Source organism: Chiloscyllium plagiosum, unplaced genomic scaffold, assembly GCF_037043375.1.
Source record: "Chiloscyllium plagiosum isolate Xiang-an unplaced genomic scaffold, Cpla_swu_hap1 HiC_scaffold_4, whole genome shotgun sequence".
NCBI lineage: Eukaryota > Metazoa > Chordata > Chondrichthyes > Orectolobiformes > Hemiscylliidae > Chiloscyllium > Chiloscyllium plagiosum.
In genome coordinates, this window is record NW_028270142.1 from 6,758,191 (window position 1) to 6,783,061 (window position 24,871).

The 24,871-nt window shown below is 42.7% G+C and overlaps 1 long non-coding RNA gene across 3 annotated transcripts in view; it reads right to left on the reverse strand.

Moving 5' to 3' along the window:
• Window positions 1-5,476: 5,476 nt before the first annotated feature.
• Window positions 5,477-24,871, reverse strand: part of LOC122549443 (uncharacterized) — a 72,701-nt gene continuing 53,306 nt past the window's right edge. The window contains exons 5-7 of one of the 3 annotated variants that reach the window (XR_015756893.1): window positions 23,153-23,407; window positions 16,846-17,007; window positions 5,477-6,503 (exon numbers count right to left, since the gene is read on the reverse strand). This is a non-coding gene — a long non-coding RNA (uncharacterized LOC122549443). Of the gene's footprint in view, window positions 6,504-16,845; window positions 17,008-21,416; window positions 21,527-21,927; window positions 22,424-23,152; window positions 23,408-24,871 lie in introns of those variants that run through there. The other 2 variants (XR_015756892.1, XR_015756891.1) reach the window with 2 other exon arrangements.

Sequence of the window (24,871 nt, forward strand, 5' to 3'; positions counted from 1 at the left end):
CTCTCTCCCTATATCCATCAATACCCTAAACCTGCCCTCTCTCCATATCCATCAATACCTTATACCCACTCTCTCCACATATCCAGCAATAACCTATACGCACCCTCTTCCCATATCCATCAATACCCTAAACCCACCATCTCCCCATATCCACCAATACCCTGAATCCACACTCTCCCCATACCCATCAATACCCTATACCCACCCTCTCCCTATATCCATCAATACCATAAACCTGCCCTCTCTCCATATCCATCAATACCTTATACCCACCCTCTCCCCATATCCATCAATAACCTATACGCACCCTCTCCCCATATCCATCAATACCCTATACCCACCCTCTCCCCATATCCACCAATACCCTAAACCCGCCCTCTCCCCATATCCATCAATATCCTATACCCACCCTCTCCCCATATCCACCAATACCTTAAACCCGCCCTCTCCCCATATCCATCAATACCCTATGCCCGCCCTCTCCCCATATCCATCAATACCCTACACCCACCCTCTCCCCATATCCATCAATAACCTATACGCATCTTCTCTCCACATCCATCAATACCCTAAAACCACCCTCTCCCCATATCCATCAATACCCTATACCCACCCTTTCCCCATATCCACCAATACCCTAAACCCACACTCTCCCCATACCCATCAATACCCTATACCCACCCTCTCCCTGTATCCATCAATACCGTAAACCCGCCCTCTCTCCATATCCATCAATACCTTATACCCACCCTCTCCCCATATCCATCAATAACCTATACGCAACCTCTCCCCATATCCACCAATACCCTAAACCCGCCCTCTCCCCATATCCATCAATATCCTATACCCACCCTCTCCCCATATCCACCAATACCTTATACCCACCGTCTCCCCATATCCATCAATAACCTATACGCACCCTCTCCCCATATCCATCAATACCCTATACCCACCCTCTCCCCATATCCACCAATACCCTAAACCCACCCTCTCCCCATACCCATCAATACCCTATACCCACCCTCTCCCTATATCCATCAATACCGTAAACCTGCCCTCTCTCCATATCCATCAATATCTTATACCCACCCTCTCCCCATATCCATCAATAACCTATACGCATCTTCTCTCCACATCCATCAATACCCTAAAACCACCCTCTCCCCATATCCATCAATACCCTATACCCACCCTTTCCCTATATCCATCAATACCCTAAACCCACCCTCTCCCCATATCAATCAATACCCTACACCCACCCTCTCCCCATATCCATCAATACCCTAAACCCACCTTCTCCCCATATCCATCAATACCCTATACCCACCCTCTCCCCATATCCATCAATAACCTATACGCACCCTCTCCCCATATCCATCAATACCCTATACCCACCATCTCCCCATATCCACCAATACCCTAAACCCACCCTCTCCCCATACCCATCAATACCCTATACCCACCCTCTCCCTATATCCATCAATACCGTAAACCCGCCCTCTCTCCATATCCATCAATACCTTATACCCACCCTCTCCCCATATCCATCAATAACCTATACGCACCCTCTCCCTATATCTATCAATACCCTACACCCACCCTCTCCCCATATCCATCAATACCCTATACCCACCCTCTCCCCATATCCATCAATACCCTTTACCCACCCACTCCCCATATCCATCAATACCCTATACCCACCATCTCCCCATATCCACCAATACCCTAAACCCACCCTCTCTCCATACCCATCAATACCCTATACCCACCCTCTCCCTATATCCATCAATACCCTACACCCACCCTCTCCCCATATCCATCAATACCCTAAACCCAACCTCTCCCCATATCCATCAATACCCTATACCCACCCTCTCCCCATATCCATCAATAACCTATACGCACCCTCTCCCCATATCCATCAATATCCTAAACTCTCCCTCTCCCCATATCCATCAATATCCTATACCCACCCTCTCCCCATATCCATCAATTCCCTAAACCCGCCCTCTCCCCATATCCATCAATACCTTATACCCACCCTCTCCCCATATCCATCAATAACCTATACGCACCCTCTCCCTATATCTATCAATACCCTACACCCACCCTCTCCCCATATCCATCAATACCCTAAACCCACCCTCTCTCCATACCCATCAATACCCTATACCTGCCCCTCCCCATATCCATTGCTCCTTTGAGCCACAAGAGTGGTATCAACCACCATCTTAAAAATGCTGATTGATTTTTTTTGCCTCAGCCATTTTCTGTGGTGGTGAAATTTACAGGCTCAACATTCCCTGGGTGAAGAAACTTCTCCTCATCTTAGTCCTATAAGGTTTACCCTTTATTCTTAAACTACAACCCCGGTTCAGGGCTCCCTCACCACTTTCCCCCATCTAACCTGTCTAGTACTGTTAGAATTTTATAGGTTTCTATGAAATTTCATCACCTTCTTCTGAACTTCAGTGAACACAAGCCTAATTGACTCAATCTCTCCTGCCACGTCAGTCCTGCCATCCCAAGTATCAATCTGGTGAACCTTCGCTGCACTTCCTCTGTAGAAGACATCTCCACACGACCATCATATGCATGTGCCACCTCCTCCAGCCAGATCAGCAGCTGTTCACCTTGGGAGGCAGCACTACACCACTGACGCTGAAAGCCTTGGGACTGGCTCCTTTCAAACCTCAAGTGTGCCATTTACCAGTTGCTGACTCATCAGTGCATTTTCCTGATACATTGGATAGGGTGAATGCATTCAGTCTTGGGGAATCAAGGACAAGAGGGCATTTGTTTAAAGTTAGAGGGAAAAGAATAAAAGGAAACCTGAGGGGCAATGTTTTTACACAGAGGGTGTTATGCATATGGAATGAGCTACCAGTGGAAGTGGTTGAGGTGGGTACATTAACAATATTTAAAAGGCATTTGGACAAATACATGGATAGGAAATGATTAGAAGGATATGGGCCAAGTGCAGGGAAATAGGGTTAGCATGGATGGACACTTTGGTCGGCATGGACCAGTTTGGGCCAAAGGGCCTGTCTCTGTGCTGAGAACGTTATGACTCTATTTTATAGGAAATAATAATTTGTCCAGTTCACCTTGGGCCAGAGAACAAAGATGCCCTGGCTGTCAAATTTACAGCCATCACTGATTCCCTTAGCAACAAGGAACCATTGACTGTGCACATTGTGGCCCTGAGTACTCCCAGGCATCATCCAGCCAGGTTCCTGATCAACAAGGGATTTCACTCCTTCACTGTCCAGCTCCTTTGTAACCATGGGCAACAATTCCATCACCTGTGTGCCCATAGCCCAGGGAACTGTCATGATGCTTACATTCTGCAGCATTCTCAGGTTACTTAAATATTTGTCCAACAGCATCATCTCCACGGCTAGTGTGATGGAAACCCCATAAGACATAGCTAATGACCCCAGTCAAAACTGATGGCGAATAGTGCTACAAAGTTGCCCAGGCATCCACCCAGGCCTCCATTAATTATAAAGTTAGAGGATCCCTTCAGTGTGAAAAGGGGCCATTTTGGCTCATCCAGTCTGCACTGACCCTCTGTGCTGATGGACAGTGAACAGACAGACCTTGACTGTGCGTTCTGTGAGGCTCATACCTGCTCATGACGAGGGCCTGATAAAGATGAGCCTGGGTGGGGTTTAGAGCTCTTGATATTTCTGTCATGTCCAGAGACAGGAATGTGAATGCTGCTTCATGAACAAACAGAAAGACCTGTCAGTGTCAGGAGCTGATACCCTTACCCAGGGTTTGATTGAGAAGCTGGTACTTGAAGAGTAGCTGTGATTGGACTCTCTCTCAGTTGGTGACTGTGGGTATCCAATCTCCCCTCCAGCACATTCCCTTCCCTGTCTAGACACCTTGGAAGTCTGCTCCTCAAAGACTGTCAGGAACTTTATGTCGAGCATTCTCCCTGCCGATCCCTGTCCCTCCACCTATGTGAATTCTTGCTTATTGTTCTCACACTTGTCCTGATGGATTGTCACTTTTTAACGTTAGGACTGAGCTCTGTATTTCTCACTGACTCTTCAATTCCTGGCTCATGAAACATACATGAATCTAACAGTGCAGGAGAATTGGGGAAAGTCAAACCATGCCTCCCTTTCTTTTTGGCAGGGGATCCCTTCCCCTACAACCGCAGGAGGTGCAAGACTTGCGCCCACACCTCCCCCCTCACCTCCCTCCAAGGCCCCAAAGGAAACTTCCACATCCGCCACAGATTCACCTGCACCTCCACACACATCATCTATTGCATTCTCTGCACCCGATGTGGCCTCCTTTATATTGGGGAGACAGGCCGCCTACTTGTGGAGCGTTTCAGAGAACACCTCTGGGACACCCGGACCAACCAACCCAACCACCCTGTGGCTCAACACTTCAACTCCCCCTTCCACTCCACCAATGATATGCAGGTCTTTGGACTCCTCCATCGCCAGACCACAACAACACGACGGTTGGACGAAGAGCGCCTCATCTTCCGCCTAGGAACCCTCCAACCACAAGGGATGAACTGGGATTTCATCAGTTTCCTCATTTCCCCTCCCCCCACCTTGTCTCAGTCAAATCCATCGAACTCAGCACCACCTTCCTAACCTGCAATCTTCTTCCTGACCTCTCTGCCCCCACCCCAGTCTGACCTATCACCCTCACCTTGACCTCTTTCCACCTATCGCATTTCCGACGTCCCGCCCCCAAGTCCCTCCTCCCTACCTTTTATCTTAGCCTGCTGGACACACTTTCCTCATTCCTGAAGAAGGGCTTATGCCCGAAACGTCGATTCTCCTGTTCCCTGGATGCTGCCTGACCTGCTGCGCTTTTCCAGCAACACATTTTCAGCTCTGATCTCCAGCATCTGCAGACCTCACTTTCTCCTCAAAGATGTCATATTCTGCAAAGTTTAAAAATGCCAAGGCTGCCAACTGGCAATTATTCAATCGCTCACATTTCTTAGCTTAGTATAACCAACCTCCTCAACCCCTGTGGTCACTCATCCCTTTGATCCCTGACTGTGATCACTCACCTCTCTGATCCCTCAATGGTCACTCAACCCTCTGACTGTGAACAAATTCCCACATCATACCCCATCCTATCAGTGATTACTTACCTTTAGGTTACCTTCTTCAGTCTTAGCTTCTGGCTGCATTGTGACATAAAAAAGGAACATCTCCCTGAACCTCGACATTCTATCAGAGACTTGGCTTTCATATACATGATGTAGGTGAATCCTAGTGTAGATTTCTGAGCCCCACTATTTTAATATACTTTGCTTAACTTTCTCATGGACTGTCTGTAGTTACGAACTATTTAATTTGGAACAGAAACAAGGTCCAGATATTTTGGTTTGGTTGAGTGATCAATATTAACATCCATTTCTCTCCTTCGAAATAATGCCATGGGATTTGTGTTTGTGTACCCGAGAGGGACGACAGGGCCTTGGTTTTGATGTCACATCCAGATGACAGCACAGCATCTTTGATAGTGAATTGGTCTCGCAATGCTGCACCAGAGGGTAAATTTGGTTCTCACGTTGCTGGAGTGGGAGATGAACCCACCAACTCCTGATATTTAATACAAGTGTCAATAATTATGAAGGATGAGACATAGTAGATAAGAACAGAGAAGCAGGGAGGCTCGTTTAGTGGAACAGAATCTAACACTTGCAGAGGCAGAAGTCAATGCATATGGCAACCCTAGGAGTAAGTGTTCAGTATGAACTGCAGCAGAATCGACTCTGTTGGGTACTCTCCGAAACCCACTTGCAGTGTCCCTTAAAATAGAATTTATTGCCAGGTCCCAATTAGATTATTAATGTGCTGCGGAAATTGACTGAAAAATGGTGGTGGAGCCGCTTAGAGCCAGAAGGTGGTGCCCTGTGAAAACAAATACTGCTCTTAATCTTTGAATCTTCCCGTTCCCTTTCGTGTCCAACTTATTTTGATGCCATTTGTTTGATTTCAGTTGCCTGTGTTTTTCTTTACTGAGTTAGTGATCACCTGTTTCTCTCTCCTCCGATTGTCCCATTGTTTCGAAAGTCTCTACCTCACGGTTCCAGAGGAATTGGCAGCTTGTACCCAGGAGCTATTCTTTCAGCATGAGTCCTAGGCAGTGAGTTGCAGCAATCTATTAACTGCAGGGTATCACAGCCAAGCCTAATCCTGTTTTCAGGTCATGTTCATGAAGCAGTATCCAGCAGGGGTCACTAGACAGCAGCCTGAAGTGGGACTCATCATTGTTAAAATGTTTTGCAGCTGAAGCACACACAGGACAGGTATTACCCATTATGAAGTTAGCGAGTGAAAACAGACCAAGGATCAAACTTAATGCTGTTTGAAATGAAACTTCTTTGCCAGTGGCACCAACGTAGTTAGAGTGTTGGTGAGAGAGGTACCTCAGCACCTGCGCTGTCCACAGCAAAGCCCAAGGTTTCCCAGAGACCGGGCCAAAGCGGAGGAGACTGAGTCCCCGCACACCTAGGAAAGACAGCTGAACTTTATTTTTCCATTTAATACTAGGAAGCACTGAAATGTTAACATCTAACATTATTTCTTTATTTTTCAACTTATACTAAGAGCAATGGTAATGCTTTACTTTTGACTTTGTCTCTCTATGTTAATGTGGTGCTGGAAAAGCACAGCAGGTCAGGCAGCATCCGAGGAGCAGGAGAATCAACATTTCGGGCATAAGACCTTCATCAGGAATCCTAATGAAGGGCTTATGCCAGAAACGTCAATTCTCCTGCTCCTCGGATAACGCCTGACCTGCTGTGCTTTTCCAGCAACACACTCCTGACTTTGAGCTCTAGCATCTGCAGTCTTCATTTACTTCTCTATATTACGACTTGTACCAGAGTTTTGGACCCAGGTACCTTCATACATAGGATGGCACTGTGTATGGCGACATTAGCCAATTTTCACTGTACTCCTGCACTTGAGTACAGGTTACAATAAAACTCAATTAAATCAAGTACTTAAAATGTCAAATTTGTCTGTATACCTGTACTCTTAGAAAGTGATATATGCAGAATGCCATTTTCCCTCAAATGAATTGACTGGAGCACTATTTAAAAATAATTTGATAGTCTTACATTTAATATATTTTAACATTAATCCAGATCTAGAAGCGAGTAAAGTTCTGTTATGAAATTCAATCATGAAGTTCTGAAGAAGTGTCACTGGACCCAAAATGTTCTCTCTGCTTTCCCTGCATAAATGCTGCCAGACCTGTTGTGTTTTTCCAGCAATTTCTATTTTTGGTTCTGATTTCCAGCATCCGCAGTTCTTTGGTTTTTATGAGGTCACATAATATTATTAAAGAAGGTCAATTGGCTGGATTGTTGATGCAGAGTGATGCTTACAGTGTGGGTTCATTTCCTGCAGAAGCTGAGGTTATCATTGAAGGACTCTCCCTCTCAACCTTCACCTGATATGTAGTGATTCTCGGGTTAAACACCATCTCTATAATGAGAGAGCGGCCCAGTGCTGGGGTGCCCTCTCAACACAGAAAATAGATGCAGGGGTAGGTCGTGCAGCCCTATGAGTCTACACCACCATTTCATATGATCATAGCTCATCATGCAATTTCAAGATCCCACTCCTGCTTTCTCTCCATACCCCTTGATCTGTTTAGCTGCAACCTTTCCTGAAAAGCTGGTCTGTCCCTTTTTCAATTATGGAATATCTTCAGCTTTAGAAGCCTACCTGCCAACTTCAACTGATTTGATTTATTATTGTCACATGTGAGCTGAAAAATGTGTTGCTAGAAAAGCACAGCAGGTCAGGCAGCATCCAAGGAGCAGGAGAATCGACGTTTCGGGCATAAGCCCTTCTTCACATGTACCAAGGTACAGTGAAAATGATTGTTTTGCAAGCTAGAGTTTAAAAATGTGTTGCTGTAAAAGCGCAGCAGGTCAGGCAGCATCGAAGGAGCAGAAGAATCAACATTTCGGGCATAAGCCCTTCTTCAGGAATAAAGGGCTTATGCCCAAAACGTCGATTCTCCTGCTCCTTTGATGCTGCCTGACCTGCTGTGCTTTTCCAGCAACACATTTTTAAACTCTGATCTCCAGCATCTGCAGTCCTCACTTTCTCCCTGTTTTGCAAGCTATCCTGACAAATCATACCTTACATAATACATCAGAGTGATTGAATGCAGAATATAGTGTCAGAGCTACAGAGGAGGTGCAGGGAAAGATCAACTCTAATATATGAGAGGTCTAATCAAAAGTCTGATAACAGCTAGGAAGACACTGTTCTAAAATTTGCTGGTATGTGTTTTCAAGTTTTTGTATCTTCTGCCCAATGGAAGAGGATGTAAGAGGGTATACTGGGATGTGAGGTGTCTTTGCTTATGTTGGCTGCTTTCCTGAGGCAATGGGAAGTATACATTTAGATTTTATTGCCACATGTACTCAAGGACAGAGTACAGTAGTACAATGAAAGGTGTATAATGTCACCTCACAAGGCACCATCATAGGTACCACGGTATCTAGGTACAAAAAATGGAGTCAATGGAAGGAAGGCTGGTTTGTGTGATGGGCTGGGCTGCGTTCACAACTCTGTAATTTGTTGTGGCCTTGGGCAGAATAGTTGCGGGATCAAGCTGTGATACATCCAGGTAGGATGTTTTCTATGGTACATCGATAAAAATAGGTAGGTCACGTGGGCATGTTGAATTTCCTTAGACTCCAGCAGAAGTCGAGGCGTTGATGTGGGATAGTGAGTCTACCCTCATACCATAGGAGAAAGTGAGGACTGCAGATGCTGGAGATCAGAGCTGAAAATGTGTTGCTGGAAAAGCGCAGCAGGTCCGGCAGCATCCAAGGGACAGGTGAATCGATGTTTCAGGCATAAGCCCTTCTTCAGGATTCCTGAAGAAGGGCTTATGCCCAAAACGTAGATTCTCCTGTTCCTTGGATGCTGCCGGACCTGCTACCCTCATACCATTAACTGGCTAACTCAGAAGAGGTAACTGTCATGTGACTATGTGAATTTTTGACCTCTGTCTAACTCTGAACTTCAGGGTCCTCATATATAGAGAAATATCCTGCCGCTGGTTTCTGGTTGAGAAGAGAATTCTACCTAGAATACTAGATTAACAGGATGGCGATGATTGTACATTTAAGCTGTGTGTATGCCATGTAAAGGTCACTGAGATAACCATCATTAGACATCATAATCAATTAGAATAAGGAGTCTATCGATTTACACTAAATGCAGTTTTCCAGCATTTACAAAAAACTGTTCACATTCTGCATGTGATCTTGATGAGTCCAATAAATGTGCTGCTATTTCTCTCAGGGAGAAAAATCACTAAGGATTTAGATCAAGATAGTTCACACAAATTCAATTTGAATCCCATTACTTTGTGGTTGCTATCAACTCAGTCTTAAATGTGGGCCTTATTATTCGCTTATGTTGCTAACTTATTGTTTTGCACTATTGTCTGAAACAATCTTGGTGGAAGTCTATCAAAAACACCGCAGCGTGGACAGATAAACCTAGATCTGGTCCTGCTCTTTCCATTGAGGGAGAAATCACATCAGGAGACATAGTTGTACAGCAGTAAATAGGCACCATATTAATGTTCAATAACATATTTAGAATTGATAATGAAATCAATACAAGAATCACACTCTACCACCAACACTTTGCTCAGAAGATGGCGAACATTTGAGGAAAGACATTCTGGCTATTGAGGGAGTGCAGCGTAGGTTCACGAGGTCAATTCCTGGAATGGCGGGATTACCTTACACTGAAAGACTGAAGCGACTGGGCTTATATACCCTTGAGTTTAGAAGACTGAGAGGGGATCTGATTGAGACATATAAGATTACGAAAGGATTGGACACTCTGACAGCAGGAAACATGTTTCCGCTGATGGGTGAGTCCTGAACCAGAGGACACAGCTTAAAAATACGGGGTAGACCATTTAGGACAGAGATGAGGAGAAACTTCTTCACCCAGAGAGTGGTGGCTGTGTGGAATGCTCTGCCCCAGAGGGCAGTGGAGGCCCAGTCTCTGGATTCATTTAAGAAAGAGTTGGATAGAGCTCTCAAAGATAGTGGAATCAAGGGTTATGGAGATAAGGCAGGAAGAGGATACTGATTAGGAATGATTAGCCATGATCATATTGAATGGCGGTGCAGGCTCGAAGGGCTGAATGGCCTACTCCTGCACCTGTTGTCTATATGTTGTTTAACCCCTGACTAAATGATGAGACAATTTGAAGCTGGCAATCTGTCTGCAGCTTCAATGGACTTTGCCAAGCCATGTCATTAGCATCCTCCCTCCGGTTTCCCCTACCAATCAGAGTTGGGCCAATGGGCTGAAGATTGCCAGGTGGAGTATAATTTGGAGAAATGCGAGGTATTGTATCTTGGTAAAACTAACAAAGGCAGGACTTATACAGTTAATGGTAAGGCCCTGCGTAGTGTTGTTGAACAGAGAGACCTCGGCGTTCAGGTACATAGTTCTTTGAAAGTGGCATCGCAGATAAACAGAACATAGAACAATACAGCACAATACAGGCCCTCAATGTTGCATTGACCTATGAAACCGATCTGAAGCCAATCTAACCTATACTACGGAACAAAGAACAAGGTGGTATTTCTTTGAGGAGGACGTTTTCGCACAGACATTGGGAGATTCAACTTGTGTTTGCCTTAACGGGGGTCCTTAGCTTCAATGTGCTGGCTATTCCTCATAATTTCCCAGTAGTGGCCCTTGAGCCACTACCAGCAGCATGGCTGAGTGGTCTAAGGTGCCAGATTAAGGCTCTAGTTTCTTTGAGGGTGTGGGTTCAAATCTCATGGCTGCCAAACTTCAATCTTAGGGTGGCACAGCAGTTGGCAATGCCACCTCAGCGCCAGGAACCCAGGTTTGATTCTGGCCTCGGGCAACTGTCTGTGTGGAGGTTGCACATTCTCTGTGGGTTTCCTCCTACAATCCAAAGATGTGGATTGGCCACGGGAAATGGAGGGTTATGGGACAGGATGGGGTTGGGTGTGGACTCGATGGGTTGAATGGCCTGCTTCCACACCGTAGGGATTCTATGAAGCTATTCTATTCTACTGTGCTGCTCTTTGGCCAGAGAACAAGAAGCAGTGTGAGGTTATTGGCTCTGCTGCCCAGAGTCATACCTACCAGGTTTTGTATGGAACTAACTCTCTTCTTCAACTTGGCTTTGCCTTGGCATCTTTTAACTTTATTTCTTTTTTACACTATACTAAGAGTGACTGTAATATTTAATTTTTAACTTTGTTCTTTATTTCAAAGTCTGCAGTTGTTAGGGTCAGTTCCCAGTCAGGGTGATACCAAGGTTATTTTGGCATTAGACTATGGATGAGCGATCTGGAAGTTCTTCCCTGGCTGTTGAGCTGTTCAGATGGAAGGCTGAAATATCTTGGTTGAAGTCTTTGCTTTCTGAAGTAGTCTCCCAGAGAATGTTTTCTCAATGCCTGGGAAGTTCAGGAAATCCAGGGACAAGTCATCAGCTTATGTATCCTAGGAGCACAGACACTGGGAATATGTCAAAGAAATCCTGTATGAAGACTGATCCCAGGATGACTTATTGTTGGTTTTGGAAGGGAGGTTGATTTGATTTAGAGAGTGCACCTGGAAGGCTGGTTGCTGATCTTGGAGCCGATTCCTTGTCGGGTTTTGTTATTGATAATGATTTTGTAAAGTCTCAGGAGCATGCACGTGAGCCACACCCATGGTATCAGCACAGGATACGTCAAAAAAGGCAGTTTGTGTCTTCAGGCATTTCTGTGAACCAGATGTGAGGTTCGTGTATGGGGCTTGGAGAAGTTGTAGTTTGTGTATAAACTACCTGCTGAGGACTGGGGGAGCTGGGGACTGGAGGAAGACATCACTTCATCCAGATGGACTCAGTTTGTTTAGCAGAAGGCTTTCCAAGACCTTACGCATTATTGAGGGCAGGCTGATGGCCTTGGGTTATTGAGTGGCTCACCTGGTTTGCCAATGCCCATGATCTTAGACTGGCACCAGATGATTGGAATGGGACTTGTACTGTGGATGTTGCAGTTTTTTTGTAGCCACTTCCTTTCCCGGAATCCAGGGTTCTTCAGGAATGCTAAGTAAATCTCACTGCTGCTTTTTCTGACCTGGTGGCCATCAGGGTTTGTCCATTGCGTCTAAGCGCTCGGTCTGTCTGCTCTGAGACAGTGTTGAGAGACTGCATCAGGGCTATTTTTTTTTATATCCACTTATTGTTGCTGCTGGCCAGCATCTTTGAGTATCTTAGTAGCTGTAAAGCAACAGCATCTTTTAACTTTATTTCTTTTTACACCATACTAAGAGTGACTAATATTTAATTTTTAACTTTGTTCTTCATTTCTTTCTACTTTGTTCTTAAGTTTTTGTACCTAGGTACCTGTATCTAAGGTGGTCCTGTGTTTGGTGATATTTATTCACTCTACTACTGTACTTTTGTACTTGACAATAATGTGGCAATAAAGTCTAAATCTAAAAATAATCAGAAAATAGCTTCCAATGGACCAGATCAAAAGCTTTCCAGTTTGTACGTTTTATTGAAGAAACTCTTCACACTTTGGACTTGTCTTAGTGACTCTGGTGAGTTCGGAAATATTCTCCCTATGGTGTTAAAAGCAGAGTTAATGTTTAAAGACCTATCTGAATATATTAATTACTTCTGCAGCATAGGAACATAGCCACATAGAGAGGGTTCCTCATTTGCCAGCTTTTAGTCATGTCTGGGCAGGGTAATGTTAGATAATAACCTAGTTTTGGGAATTTAACATCCCATGCACCATACAACACTCAACTCACCTTATCTGTAAAAGTGTCTTGAAGAGTTCTGAACCACACAAAGTTGTTGCCTGTGCCTAAACAATTGCTGCAGGTATATGTATTAGTGCTTACTGAAATGTCCATGTTAGAATGTCAGTTTGATGTTGGCAAATCTCTGGAAATTTTCAGTTGATCAAATTAATCAGTGGCATAGTTTATACAGTGTTTATGTCCTTAAGGGAGCCAGGATTAAATCCAATCCAGGCATGGGTGACAAAGCAGATCTTTCTCTGTAAGTCATGTTTGAAAATAAATTATGACAAGCTCGCTCTAATCCCCAGTGGTCATGTGTTTGAGGAATAAAACTTATGTCAAATTGACGTCTTGGCTGAGGGCCTTCATTGAAAGTGTTGAATGTGAAATATCACAGCAGGTGGAAGAATGATCGAGGCAGCCCACATACACACACACAAACAGGCACACACACACAGGCGGAATGACCTGAAAGACCTATCTGAATATATTAATTACTTCTGCAGGTCTTTAAGGAGATTCACTTTACAAACTAATTGAGAGACTATGTACACTGCCTGACATTATTGATATTTTGAAAGGTAGTCCTTTTTGTCACTACATTCAAGCAAGTGTGGCTTTCCAACTTTTAATACATAGAAAACAAAAGAGATCCCTGTTTTGTAATCTATTTGAACTGTTTGTCGTCAGTAGAATTTGGAATCACTATCCTTTGTACCTAGTGAAAAGGATATTTCTACCTAGTTTCAATAACACATCAAGGTATTTCACAAAGTGTCATCGGAAATAAACAGCTGCTAAGCCAGTAAACGGGCATCAAAACCTTGGGCAGAGGTAGTTTTAAGGAAGGACTCAAGGCAGAAGAGGAAAGTGGAGAGACAGGTGGACTCAGGCAGTGAATTGCAGAGTGCGAGGTGGTACTGGCCGAAGGCACTGCTACCAATGGAGGGTTGAAGGAACAGACAATTCCAGGAATTGGAAGGGTTTTGGCCGACATGTTGACTTTTCTGCTCCTTGAATGCTGTTTGACCTGCTGTGGATTTCCAAACTGCACATCCATTGACTTTGGCTTCCAGCATTTGCAGTTCTTACTGTCTCCTGGTAAACCTTTGTTGCATTCCCTCCATAGTCAGGACATCTTTTCTCAGATAAGGAAATGAAAACTGCACACTGTATTCCATGTCTGGTCTCACCAAGGCCCTGTATAATTGCAGCAAGACGTCCTTGCTCTTGTACTAGAATCCTCTCGCTATGAAGTCCAACATACCATTTGTCTTTTTACCAACTGCTGCATCAGCATAATTACCTTCAACAAGTGGTGCTAAAGATGCCCAGGTCATGGTGCATTTTCCCCTCTTTCAATCTATCATCATCCATTTAATAAGCTGCCTCCTGTTTCTGCTACCAAACTGAGTAATCTCACACTATATTTCATCTGCCATGCATTTACCCACTCACTCAGCCTATTCAAACCACATGAAACATCTCTGCTTCCTCCTCACAGCTCACCCTCCTACCCAGCTCTGTGTCATCTGCAAATTCAGAAATATTACATTCAGTTCCCTCATCTAAAATACTATAAGTATTTTAATAGTTGGCATCCAACCACTGATCCCCACAGTACTGCACTAGTTACTGTCCATTTTGGAAAAGACTCATTTATTCCTTCGCTTTGTTTCATTCTGCCAACCAGTTCTCTATCCATGACAGTATAATACCCTCAATCCCACATAAACTAATATTACCTGCTAATGTCTTTTGCGGGATTTTGTTAAAAACTTCCTTTTGAAAGTCGAAATAAACTACACCTACTGCTCCCTGCTCGTCAACTCTACTTTTGACATTCTCAAAGAATTCCTGTAGATTTGTCAGGTACGATTTCCTTTTATAAATCCATGCTGCCCAATCCTGCTGCTGTTTTCCAAGTGGTCATCTTTTATAACAGACTCTAGCATCTTCCCTACTACCGACATCAGGCTAACAGGCCTATAATGGTTTTTTAATAGGTTTGCTGTCTGCCTCCTTTCTTCAATAGAGGGGGTTACATTAGCTACCCTTCAATCTGTAGGAACTGTTTCAGAGTCTAAAAAACTTTGGAAATTGACCACCAATGCATCCAGAATTTCTGTGGCCAGATCCTTAAATACTCGACGATATCGATTATTAGGGCCTGGGGATTTATCAGCCTTTAATCCCATTAATTTGTCCCATACCATTTCTCTATTATTGATTTCCTTCAGTTCCTCCCTCACTCCCATGTTCCCCAACATTTCTGGTATGTCATTTGCATCCTCCTTTGTGAACACAGAAGCTACGCATTAATTAGATGGTCAGCCATTCCTATGTTCCACATTGTAAATCCACCCGTTTTCCACTGTAACTTCAATCTTTATCTCTTCACTTTAGAAACTTTTACGGTCAGTTTTACTGTTCCCATAAGCTTGCTCCAATACTTTATTTTCACTTTCTTAATCAATTCATTTGTTCTCCTTTGCTGAATTCTAAACTGCTCCCACTCCTCAGGTCTGTTTTTTTTCAGGCCACTTTGTATGCCGCTTCCTTGGATCTAATACTATTATGACTTTCCCTTGTAAGCCATGGTTTGGCCACCTTTCCCGTTTTTATTTTTTCACTAGACTGGAATAAACAATTGTTGCAGTTCACCCATGCACTCTTTGGATTTCTGCCATTGTCTACCCACTGCCCTCCTTTCACCCAACCATTCACAGCCAACTTACACCTAAACAATTTGATGTGTGAATGACAATGGAAGTTTATATTCTTGCAGGAGAGAGAAAAACCCCATAACGCAAGAAAAGGATTGAGAATTAAATGCACTCCCATCATTAATGCAGAAAAACTCTTGAAGTACTAAGCTTCTTGCTCACTGTGAAAGTAGCAATGATAGAGGCATAATTTTAAATGCTACACAAAGCCCCCAATTTCACAAACAATACTTGAGTCAGAAATGGTAATCTAAACTAATTTGATATACCTGACTCCAGCTTTTTGGCTGATGATAACCCAGAAGATGAGGCTTGACTAAGAAACCTGACTTTGTGCAGTGCAAGGGACTTTCAAGGTAAGCATGAATGGGCTGAAGGATTGGCTAGTTACAGAAAGAATATTTTTGGCATTTCATTACTACTATTGGTTACATGTGGACCATCAGTGAACTATCATATCATTGCTGGTTACCAGGGCAACTCGGGTGTCAATGTGGATCCAAGGCAAATGGTGAGACAGAAAACAAGAATGCGGCTATTATATCTAAAGGACTAGAATATTAGGTTGCACAAGATATGCTGCAGTTATACAAAACCCTGGTTAGACCCCACTTGGAGTACTGCGAGCAAATCTGGGAACCACACCTTCGGAAGGATAAAATGGCTCCAGAGGCAGTACAATGTAGATTTATAAGAATGATACCTGGACTTCAGGGATTGTGAAGAGAGATTACACAAAGGGCCTGTTTTGTCTAGAATTTAAAAGGTTAAGGGGTGATCTGATCGAAGTCTTCAAAATATTAACAGGAAAAGGCAGAGTAGATAAAGATAAACTATTTCCAGTCATTGGGGATTCTAGAACTAGGGGCGTTGTCTGTGAATCAGAGCCAGACAATTCAGGAGAGATGTTAGAAAGCACTTCTACACACAAAGGGTGGTAGATTCGGAACTCTCCTCCACAAATGACAGTGGATGTTAGAATAGTTGTTAATGTTAAAACGGGGATAGATATGTTTTTGTGAAGAAAGGTATTAAGGGATATGGACCAGAGGCAGGAATATGGAATTCAGATCAACTACGATCTCATTGAATGGTGGAACAGACTTGAGAGGCTGAATGGCCTACTCCTGTCCCTATGTTCCTATGTCACATTTCCTTGTGAACAGAGGTTATTAACTGCTCATTCTTACAGCTCCGTCCATTGCCAGCCTTTCTGTTACCTTCTAGAATGTGCCAATTAATTAATCAATCAATCATCTCCAATGGCATTCTTAACTACTTACCATGTTAATGCCTAATGTTATCAGTGTTGTTGAATTATTACAGTAGGGTGGCGGAATCAAAATTCCTTTCACCTCAGGTTTCCCACTGTGAACCCTGCTCCTTCCTTTGATTTCCCTGCTTGCTTGGCTTCAATAATCCTTCTTTATCTTCTCACAGAAGAGCTGCTAGAACAAAACTAGATAAGAGTCTATGTCACACAGGAAAATAAGAATACAGAACAATGATGTTGAATCCACAGTTTCATCCCTTTGGTGTTCATGAAAATGTGCTGAAGTCAGCAATTTGGTGCAAGTGGAAATTCAGTGCAAAGAGGGAAAGAGAAGTTGATTTTGTAGTTGGTGAATGTTTCACTTTTGTCTTTAAACTAGAAGATTGTAACTGGCTATTGCTTTATTACAATGATGGGGATGTCATAGAAACCTATAAAATTCTAACAGGACTACACAGGACAAACTCAAGAAGGATGTTTCTGATGACCAGGGAGTCCAGGATCAGGGGTCACAGTCTAAGGTTATGGGGTGGGCTATTCAGGACTGAGATAAGAGAAATTTCTTCACCCAGAGAGCGATGAGCTTGTGGATTTGTCTGCCACAGAAAGTGGTTGAGGCCAAAACATTGAATGTTTTCAAAAAGATGATAGATATACAGTACTTATTAGAGTTTAAAGATCAAAGGTATGGGGAAAAAGTGGGAACAGGGATGATCGGCTATGGTCATATTGAATGGTGAGCAGGCTTGAAGGGCTGAATGGCCTCTCCTGATCCTATTTCCTATGTTTCTATGTTAATCTTCACAGGAGATTGAATTTAAGTTATCCCAAATTCAAATAATCTTAGTGGGTCATGATGTCTGCTAGCTGGAGCAAGATACAATCCCAGAAAGAAGGTACAGTGTGCAGAATCCTTATTGAGCTGCAGCATCACAGATGAGATAATTGTTTCACCGTCACATCAATTCTTTCATTCACCTTGATGTAAAGGGTTGGGTGCTGAATATTTAACAGTAAAATTATCAAAAACCATGCTGCCAGCATGGCCCGCTTTCTATTTATGGTTTAGGTTTCACATTTAGGTGACGAAACATCTGGAAATGAACCTTCCAGCTCAGTGAGCAAACCTAAATCCAGAACCTCAACCTGAACTACAAATCTTCTCAAAACCCAGTAGGTAATATTACTGTGAGTAAATTACAGAGGAATCTCGATTATCCGAATTACACAGGCGGGGAGTATTTGAATGTTTGGATAATCGAATGCCAGATAACACAGTTTAACCAAGCATCAGGACCTTGCAATCTTGTTCGGATAATCCGAAATTCGGATAATTGGATGCCGGGATAACCAAGGTTCCTCTGTATACTAAATCCGATAAGTTTGGTTAGTCAATCACTGGATGTATTCACGAGGCTGCCAATCTAACAAAAGAACATGAAAGAATTTTTAAAAAGCTATCGGTAGAATAATTTTGGAAAATCTTATCATGAAAAGTAAAAAGATTCAAATTTTTTTTCCCAGCAATATCCTTTCAATCCCAGTGAAGTATAACTCCTAGTTTAAACTCTTTAATTTCTTACTGTACTGACGAGGTTGCAACCTTTTCCTTTTGGACTTTCTGTGCATTTCCCAGATGCAATTCTTTTGGTCTCTCCCAAAGACACAAAAAAATGCACATTAACATATTCATGTTTTTCACTGATCCTTAAGAGAAACTGGGGGTCTTTGCCAGCCCTTCTCCTTGGATTGTTGAAAAAAGGTTACTTCCAGGCAATAGACTTCCACAATCTCCCCACTTTTCTGTTGATGTCAACTTTTTTTCCTTCTAAACTAAACCTGCTATTGACCAGCTATTCTTCTGCTAAACGCAATTTAGCAAACATTTACAGAGGACCCTCGATTATCCGAAAATCAATTATCCGAATTTCAGATTATCTGAAGAAGACCTCTACATTCCGCAAAAATGTTACATCAAAGCAGTAAGTGTATTCAGATTACCTGAACTGAAGAAGATGTGAAAACGCTGGCAAAAACAAAGAAACACAAGCACCTCAAGCATCAGCGACTGGATATTTTTTAACTAACGGTTAGTTACACAGTCTTTTTGCAAAAGTAAGTGTTTTACAGTATTCCCGATACTTTACTGGGCCGTTCATGAAAAGAATGGCTGAGAACGTAAGCGCATGCATGAGGCAACACTTCTGCCTTTCTATTGTGACACTGAGCTCCCGGAAACGGACAAATGCTCTTGCAATTGTAGAAGCTGTTCAGGACCTTGCTTAATGCTGGAATTTCATATACAGCATTTATGTGATGGTAAGGGTTTAGTCCTTCTAAGTTTAACCTGTCATTTGCAGAATGCAAAGATTAGTTTGTTTAAATAACAGACTCAAAATTATAGATTTAAACAAATTCTTTGGTAGAGCACAGCATTAGATCAGTATGGTTTCCCTTGTTTAAGCGAATAATCAATTATCTGAACGAAATAGTACCCGCCCATCTCGTTCGGATAATCAAGGTTCCTCTGTAGTCAGTTAACTTATCAAGTAACTTGCTAGTCATTTTGAAAATGCTTTCTTGAAAATGATGTTTGAGCTCACTGTTTAAAAAATGATTTTCTGCCCTCTTAAACAAAAATGAAACCCCTTCACAGAACTAACATCAAAAACCCATTTACCTCTATTTCAGAATCCAAATCTCCACATTACAATAACACATTATAAACCTTTAACACACTGCACAGGGACTGATCTATCAAACCATGGAATGAAAATGTCATATCTTGTTGCCTTATGAAATAATTGCTAGCAGTTTAAGATACGCCCCTTTAAAGGTTCAAGCACTTCAGACCACAACAATCTGAAGCAAAACATTTGAGAGACGTGTTATTAGGGATGTGGTAACAGGGTACTTAGCATATCATAACGGTCCAGAGAGTTACTGAAGCAATGTATCACAACCATGTGGAATCCCTGACGCAACTGACTCCATGAGAATTGCGTGGGATATTGAATTTTATGTTGGATAATTCCACTCCACTGTGTCTGCTTTTCCCTGAAAAAGTCCTTTAAATTTGGAGAATACAGAGAGTTCCGAATCACTCAAGCTTAATATTTACCTAGAAAATTTTAGATGATTAGAAATCTATCCTGTAGTATAGTAATTTACTGTTACATGCAGTTATGAAAATATTGTAAATTGTGTATAGCTCACCGTAATTAACCTGGCACCATATTAATTACGTAAATTATTTTAAAATGTGTACAAAGTTATACAAATTTCATTTGTTGTTCCAACCATGACTTCTTGATTCCACAAGTGCCTTACTCCACCAAAGCTAATTCCAGGGCAAATTATTTAATTAAATCCCGACTCACTACTGATAAACCCTCCCAAAAAAAAATTATACTTGCCCAATCAGTGACACCTCCTGGATCAGATAGTCAAAGACCTGACCCTGATACCATATTCCCCCACCCAACTCTGCCAGACCCAACACCTACCCATGGTTGACCAGACACAACCCGTGGGAATTAACACACTTCACCAGAGACAGTTTCCTGAACCAACATCCTCCCCTGGCCTAATCGAACAAACCCACCTTCTGAACCAAACTAACATACCTCCCTGCTGGCCTGAACTTCACCCCCCACCTCCACAGGCAAGCTCTCCCCACTCCCACTAGTTTGTTGGACCATGAACACAACAATTCCCATCACCCTCTTCTGTTTACATCTGACACCCTTGACTAAAGCTCAACTTTATATACTTACCTTTTCACAGGAGCTCTCAAAGCGGCTGCCAGAGACGCATCAATTCTCTTCACTCCGGGACTTGTGGATTCCTGGACAGGTTGCTAACAGGATACACCTTCCAGGCATCTCAGCCGATATCACGTTGAGGTAAATGATTAATTTTTAATTAATCAAGGTTGAAAATGGGGTCTCCAACCTGACTGGAATATTTGGGCCAATATGATTTGTTGAGTCGACATAGAATTAAGGAAATTATGTTTGACAAATTTATTGTTTTTTTCATTTGTTCATAAGACATGGGCATAGTTGGCAAGGCCATCATTTATTACTCATCCTTAATTATTCTTGAGGAGATGATGCTTACTTACCTTCCTAATCCACTTCAGGTACACCCATAATGCTGTTCAGGATAGAGTGTGAGGACTTTAATCCAGCAACAATGAAGGAGCAGTGATATAGTTCCAACACAAGATGTTGTGTGATTTGCAGTGGAACCTGCAAGAGATGGTGTTCACATGTATCTGCCATTGTCCTTCTGGATGGTACAGCTCACTGGTTTAAAAGGGCCTTGTTGAGTTCCTTGCAAATTGTAAGGATGGCATTTTGAGGGCATAACAAGTGTTATAAAGATGTTTAACACATTAATATCAAATGGAATTTGAATTTAAAATAGATGTAGTTTCAGTTCTGTGAGGTGTTTCAAAAGAAGGTCAGAAATCATTTTGAACAATGAACTAAAAATGTAACTTTCTAGAAGACATATGACTTATATAACTAACACAATGCTGTGGAGTTAATTGATGAAGTGTTTATGAAGGTGAATTTTTATGACACAGAGAAAACAGCTCAGTAGTTTACTTCAGTTCAGAATCAGGTTTTAGTTCTGGTCCAAAAACAGAAATTGCTGGAGAAATGCAGCAGGTCTGGTAGTGTCTGTGGAGAGAGTAACAGAGTTAACATCAAGTCCAGTGTTCCTTCTTCAGAACAGCTATTTCACCCAAGCAAAAGTTAAGTTTAATTTTGTGAAGACTTCAGGCTGTAAGAATTTGTGTAGAAATTTTCAAGCCTTCAGAACTGAAAAACATGTTTAGGCCAATGGAACTAGAAAAAGTTTTCTGGGCCATCATAATTGAAAAGAAATCCAGACCCTCAAAACTGGAAAGAAATCTCTAGACCATCAAAACTGAGAAGAGTATGTTAAGGAAGAAATCAAAGAGTTAAGACAGAAGTATCTATATACAATATTTATAGGAAACAAGTTGAAACTTTATTTTGCCTTTATGTAAATATTTTTGTAAATGATCTTAACTATCTTATATTCTATTATACCTTCTGCATAAAATGTTTTGTAAGAGTTAATTTCCACAAATGTGACAATACTAAAATGGCACCAATACTGAGGGCAGATAGAGTACAACAGCATTTTATTTGAACCAGCTGTTCAGAAGGATGTTACACAAGGCACATGCAACAGCCCCTAATTCCATAAGCTTTTGTTATTGAAAAATAGGAAGAGGAGTAGCCCATTCAGCCAGTCAAGTTTGCTGTGCCATTCATCTGGATCATGGCTGATTATCTACTGTAACACTGCTTTCCCATGCCATCTCCCATGCCTCTTGACATCATTTATCTCCAGAAATCTATTGATTTCTGACTTGAACATGCGTAAGACTGAGCTTCTTCTGGTGCACAGAATTCCAAACATTCACCACTCTGGGTGAAGAAATTCCATGTCAGTCCTAAATGGCCAACTTCTTATTCTGACCGGTGTCCTCTGGTGATAGGCTCATCAGCTCGGGGAAACATCCCTTATAATCCATCTGATTTATCCTGTAATTGTAAGTTTCAATGAGACTGCCTGTCCTTCTTTTAAACACGAGAGAATACAAACCCTGTTTCTTTAAACTTCCTCATAACAAAATCCCACCATCCAATGCATTAGCCTGTTGAATCTGTGTTCTACCATCCCACAGGAAGTATATTCTTCAATAAGGAGACTGAAATTAAATACAATGCTCTAGATGTGGTCTCGCCATGACTCAACTCAAGACAATTTATTCCTCTAATCAAATCCCCTTGTGATGAGACAACTTGCCTTTCTGATTGTTTGCTGCACTCATATAGTGACTCATGATCAAAGACACTCAGATTCCTTTGTATCCCCTCATTTCCAAACCTCTCATTGTTTAGGAAGTTTTTAGTCTTCCGGAGATCTTTTTTGACCGAAGTGGATAACTTCATACTTATTCAAATTATATTCCATCTGCCACCTTCTTGCCCATTTGCAATGCTTGTCCAAACCTTCTTGTGCCTCCTCACAACTTACATTGCCACCTGGTTTGGCATTAGCAGCAAATTTGGAAAGATTACATTTTGTCCCTAAAACCAAATCACTCAGAGATTGTGATCAGCCATGCCTCTAGCACTATTGTCCACAATTGATTTGTGATGGTATCTACCCATGAAAATGACATTGTTCCTGAGCCATTTGTTACAATTAGACTGAAAGAGAGCCTATATATTGTTACTATGTTAGAAAAAAGGCTAATTTTGTCTTACCTTGATGACTTTGATGACTTAAGAAAGGTTCTGGTGCCATAAATATCCTTTATCTGAATATTTTTTCTTGATTTCATTTCACCATGAGGTTAACTTCCATAGTCAGGATAATCTTTCATCAGAAACTTTACACTTTCACACAACTGTTTCTCTGAGGAATATAAATCAGCCAAAAATGGAAAATTTGTTGCAATATTTTCATGTCAAATGCATTTTCAGCGAATCATCATAGCAAAAAAGGATTTCATTCAAAACCTGGGGGAAGAAAACGCTTCCTCAGTATTACATGCAACATCAAAACTGACCTTTCTTTTCTCTTTTACTCTTTCTTTTATTTTTACTCAGTCTACATCACTATAATAAAACAAACAACTGTGGATGCTGGAGATCTAAAACAAACAAAAACAGAAATTGCTGGAGAAACTCAGCAGGTCTGGCAGCATCTGTGGAGAGAGAAACAGAGTTAACACTTCAAGTCTAATCCAGTGACCCCTGTAGTCTACACCTGGACTACACCTCCTCCCACCCTGCCTCCTGTAAAAACACCACCATTATTCCCAATTCCTCCGCCTCTGCCACATCTGTTTCCATGACGACCAATTCCATCATAGAAAATCCCAGATGGCCTCCTTCTTCAAAGACCGCAATTTCCCCTCCCATGTGGTCGACAATGCTTACCAGCATATTTCCTCCACTTCCTGCACTTCCTCCCTTGAATTCCAGCCCCCCCAGCGCAACAAGAACAAATACCCCGGTCCTCATCTTCCACTCTGCCAACCTTCGTATACATTCCATCCTCCTCCGCCACTTCCACCACCTACAAACAGACCCCACCACCAGAGATATATTTTTCCCTCCCCACCCCTATCAGTGTTCCGAGAGACCATTTCCCCCCACGACTCCCTTGTCAGATCCACACTCTCTACCTGCCGCCGCCCCACTCCAGACACTTTCCCCAGCCAATGCAGGAAGTGCAAAACCTGCGCCCACACCTCCCCCGTCACCTCCATCCAAGGCCCCAAAGGATCCTTTCGCATCTGACAGAAATTTACCTGTACTTTACAAATGTCATCTACTGTATCTGTTGCACCCGATGTGATCTCCTGTACATTGGGGAGACAGGACGCCAACTTGCAGATCGTTTTAGAGAACATCACTTGGACACTCACACCAACCAACCCCACCACCCCATGGCTGAACACTTCAACTCCTCCTCCCACTCTACCAAGGACATGCAGGTCCTGGGCCTCATCCATCGCCAAACCCTAACCACCCTATGTCTGGAGAAAGAATGTCTCATCTTCCACCTTGGACCCCTACAACCACATGGGATTAATGTGGATTTCACCAGTTTCCCCATTCCCCTTCCCCCCATTATATTCCAGTCCCAAGCCTCCAACTCGGCACCACTCTCTTGACCTGTCCATCACACTTCCCCTATATCCACTCCACCCTCCTCTCCAACCTATCATCTTCTCTCCCACCTTAGTCGTCCTACTGCATTCTCAGCTCCCTTCACTCCCCCCCCCAGCCCCTCCCCTCTCCCATTTATCTCTCAGTCCCCCGGCCCACAAGCCTCATTCCTGATGAAAAGCTTATGACTGAAACATCATAGCAGGTCAGGCAGCATCTGAAGAGCAGGAGAATAGGCGTTTCATGCATAAGCCCTTCATCAGGAATGTGTGCTCGAAATGTTGACTCTTCTGCTCCTCGGATGCT